Source organism: Cibotium barometz, chromosome 44 (genome assembly GCF_041138505.1).
Source record: "Cibotium barometz isolate CiBa-2024 chromosome 44, ASM4113850v1, whole genome shotgun sequence".
Taxonomy (NCBI): domain Eukaryota; kingdom Viridiplantae; phylum Streptophyta; class Polypodiopsida; order Cyatheales; family Cibotiaceae; genus Cibotium; species Cibotium barometz.
The window spans coordinates 48687676-48692255 of record NC_141089.1 but is presented as its reverse complement, the minus strand read 5'-3'; the positions used below and the strand labels follow the sequence as shown (position 1 = coordinate 48692255).

The 4580-nt window shown below is 40.4% G+C and overlaps 1 pseudogene; it reads left to right on the top strand.

Annotated features, from left to right (window-relative positions):
• The first annotated feature begins 497 nt into the window (after positions 1-497).
• LOC147613389 (uncharacterized) lies at positions 498-3900 on the top strand (annotated as a pseudogene).
• Positions 3901-4580: the final 680 nt, after the last annotated feature.

Here is a 4580-nt window from a genome sequence, read left to right as displayed (position 1 = left end):
TTAATAGGTTCCAACACACTCTTCATCATCAAGTGAATATTCGATGCCTCCAATATCAAAGTCAATGGTTAAACCAAAAGATTCGATGTCCATGTGCAAGATGCAAAGGGGAAATTGTGCGTCTTCATCGAATCACACTTAAGCATGTCGAGGACTATGGTGAATGGCATGAACGTAGGCATTGGAGTTCCTTGGTGAGTGGCGTGAATGTATGCATTATGAACCTTTTATTATTATTATTATACAACTTGATGTAGTATTGTTAATTTATGCATGAATAACTAGGATGATGATGATGAGGCGGATGAAGAGGAAGCTCGTCAAAGAATGGTGGAATCATTGCCTCATTATTCTATGACAAGTGGATGGTTACGGAGGGAAATTCGACCACACCAAGAGGTACTTGTTGCCATAAATGAGGGTGTGCACCGACGAATGAACGAGGATCCCCAAATATGTATAAGAAATACCACCATCAATGCCCCATGAAGTGAGCCATGGTCAATGATTTCTTCGAAGAAGGAGGGGAAGGTGATGCTGTGAGTGTCTCACATCGAATGAAGCAGTCGAATGAAGCACTACTACGGGAACCGTCGAGCACTCCACTATACAATGGGTGTGCATACTCCATTCTTCGTGCCACCCTAGAGTTACTCAACTTACAAACCATATATGGATGGAGCAACGCTAGTGTTACAAGCCTCTTTGGGTGAGTGTCCTATAATATCTTTTTGATATTTTTTATAAATACTCTTATCCAAAAGTAATTCATATCGGGAAACTGTGTGTTTAATAGCCTTATGAAGAAAATGCTTCCAAAGGACAACAAGATGCCCACAACAAGGGAACAAGCAAGGAGTGTAGTGACCGTTCTTAGTATGGATTACAAGCACATACATGCATGTGTCAATGATTGCATACTATTTTGGGGAGTTCACCAAGATGCTACCATTTAACCAATATGTGGGGAGTCTCGTTACCGTAGTAGCGATCTACAAGGTACAAAAGTTCCTCGCAAGGTCTTGAGGCATTTTCCTATCATACCTCGCATTCAACACATGTTTTGGTGCAAATCTATTATAGAGCTCATGACATGGCATGACAATAATCACTCCACTGATGGCAAGATGAGGATACCCGGACTCACCCGAATGGCAACACATAGAGGTGATGTGGGTCAAATTCAAAGAGAATCCACAACACTTGTAGCTTGGAATTGGGATGGATGGATTCAATCCTTAAAGTCAACCTCATGGACCACATGGCTGGTGGTAGTAGCAAACTACAATCTTCCTCCATGAAAGACAATAAAGAAGGGTCATGTAATGCTTGCCCTTCTTGTTGCCAGAAAGCACAAGGTCAAGAACATGGATATCTACCTCGTGCCTTTGATCGAGGAGCTTGAAAGCCTATGGCATGGGATCCAAGTACCTGATGTGTCTGGACCACTTTAACAACGCAATATGGAGGTGAAGGCTATTTTAATGTGGACCATGCCTAACTTTCCGGGATATGGCGAGTGCTCCGGTATGCTTTCTATGCTACTTCCAATTATAGTACTTTCTTTCTTCATTCACGTCATTGAAGATATGTCATATTTCATATTTGTCATTTGCAACAATCAGGTCTCACCACCTCCAGCTACAATGCTTGCCCTATATGTGGACCATCACTTATTGCCTCAAGATCGGACCATCTCAAGAAAGTGGTGTATGAAAATCATCACCATTTTCTTCCACATACTCATGAGAAGTTTGTCCCATCTTCGAAAGGAGTTCCACCACACTCACTAAGCATCAACGATTTGGAAGTCTATAGGAGAGGAGTGGACAACCCGCCACCACCAAGGATGACAATGCACTTGATCTTCTTTCGCCTCCCATATTCAGCATACTTAAAGATCAATCATCTTCTAGATCTGATGCATATCTTCAAAAATGTGACATCCAATATTTTGGACCACTTGATTGGTGCTTGCGATTCTCTTGTGGTTCGGGAGGACTTGACATCAATTGAGCATCTTCCAAGCACTTGGCCAAGGGAAAGGCCGAATGGAAAAGTGGTCTTACTCGTCTCACCTTGGATCTTGATGAAGAAGGAGGAGAGAAGAGTGAAGGATCAAATTGCCTCCTTTTGTACTTCCACGGGGTGTATGCATTCTTTGAAAGGTGCATTCACAAAAACAAAGAAGCGGGGGGCAACACAATTGTATGGTCTAAAAACACACGATTGGCATAAGATGTTACAGCTATGTTTGATCTTTACTTTATTATTCTAATTAACATGCTTGATGTTTTATGCTATATAGTTCATTCTTCCAATATGCATTAGTGGGTGTGGAGATCAAAAAGTGTGTGAGGCAATATACAAAATGGGAGGACTTGTGAGGTAAAGCAAACTCAAATCTTCTTCTTTTTTTGTGATAGTTAGTGACGATTCATTGTGCTTATTATATAGTATCATGATCATCCCAATTGTAGGTACATAAGTTCGAAAGAAATAGATCCATCCTCTATTGATGCGGCTTGCATAATGGTGGTGGAATTAGTGTGTATGATCGAGGAAAACTTTTTGAGATCAATACTCACTAGTCAACTACATCTTGTGGTATACTTGGTCGATGAGGTGGCCATGTGTGGTGTGGTGTGGTGCATACTCGATGGATGTTTTTCCTTGAGAGGTTTATGAAGACCTTAAAAGATTTTGTGAGACAAAGAGCAAGCCCGGAAGGAAGCATGGTAGAAGGTTGGTTGGTTCAAGAATCCCTTGTGTACATTTTCGAGTATCTCTCTTGGGTGGATCCCTCAATTCCACAATTATGCAGTAATGATAAAGATGAGGGGATGGTGTCTCATGTACCACACGGCAAAGGAAGAGAAAAAACCATGGATCGATCAATGCTCAAGAAAGTGAATACATTTTGTATTCTCAAGAGTGAAGCGATAAAGAAGTGGGTGGCAAGATATGAAGAAGTAAGGAGGATAAGAGATGAAGAGAGAAGAGCATTTAGGAGACAACACATGGGAGACGTGTGTCTTTTTCACCTAACCTAGTATAACTTCTGAAGGATTGTAGCCTTCAATGGCTAGATGATGAAATAGACAAGGCAGAAAAAGATGGAGAGGAGGTCACCAAAGAGGAATGGGAGTATGCTAGGGGATGTTTACCTCAAGTAAGTGTGTTTTTATCTCTTCTTAAGTCCAATTATACTCATATTATTCTAAGAACTATTATTACTTAATTTTTGTTTTGCTGTTGGTGTATTGTACTCTATACAATGCCATGTGGTCCAAGGGAAGGTATTTTTGCACTCGTAGTATAGATTCTAAGAGGAATACACAAGATTGTGAAATCATGGAAAGTTTTGAGCGAGTGAGTGGAGCAATGCTTGATTATTGTGGCATGATTGAAAGAATCCTCAAGATTGACTATAGAACATTCCATATATTCATATTGGATGTCAAGTGGTTCAAGGACATGGTGTTTCAAGGTCCTCATGCAACCGTGAAAAGGCATCCAAGTGGAATTATGGCCCAATAGATTCTACAAAGTTTTGGCAAGAAGAGAGAGACACATTTGTGCTACCTCAACATTGTAAATAGGTAGAAAACTAATAATAAAGATTAAATTATAAGTTGCAATGAAAAATCTTAACGCTTGATGTATTTCTCTTATTAGGTTGTGTTTCAACCGGACTTAAATGACAAGAAATGGTGGTATGCCATACAAGTTGCTCCTCGTTTAAAGACTATTTTTCAAGATAAGAATGTTGAAGAGCTTATCGAAGAGGTGGGAGTCGAAGATGAGCATGCATCGATGGAAGCCAAAGATGAACATGCCGAGGATCAAGTGCAAGGTGGTGATGAGGAATATGTCTCAAATAAAAAGTGCCACAACTAATGGAAGCCGAGCATAATCATGAAAGTGGGGATGGTGATAGCGATGATGATGGAGAGTCCACTAGTACTGGAATAGATCTCTTTGTTGATCTTGAAATAGACCAATTAGCATGTATGGATCTAATTCAAGATGCGACATATATTGAGCCAAGCTCATCCTAATACTTATGTATTTTTCATTAGTCAAATAAATTGTGTTTGATTTATACTTGTGTGTCTATGCTTATGTATGGATGGATATGTGAGAGAGATAGAGAGACAAATAGACAAAAACATGCTCTCGGGTTTTCTTGGGGACAGTTTTTTTTTTTGCATGGCTACTGGCACGTCTACCAGCACGGTTACTCACGTGGCTAGTAGCGGCGGCGCTAGTAGTCGCGCACCAGCACCCGCGCAGCCTTCTCTCTCTCTCTTTCTCTTCTGCGCGGCTATCTCACGCGGCTATACTCGTGATATATTTTACTGTATAGAGGAGGCAATGCTGACCGACACATTAACGTTGACCTAATTAAGCTTGGAGTTAACTAGATCAAGTTTCACATATCCACATAAACCACACTATTTTTTCCATCCTAGAGCACTCATTGAAACTACTAGTTATTGCCATGTATAATGGCATCCTATAACTCCATCGAGTTACATAGTATATGCACATGGCATAACTAACATCATATAGCTTGA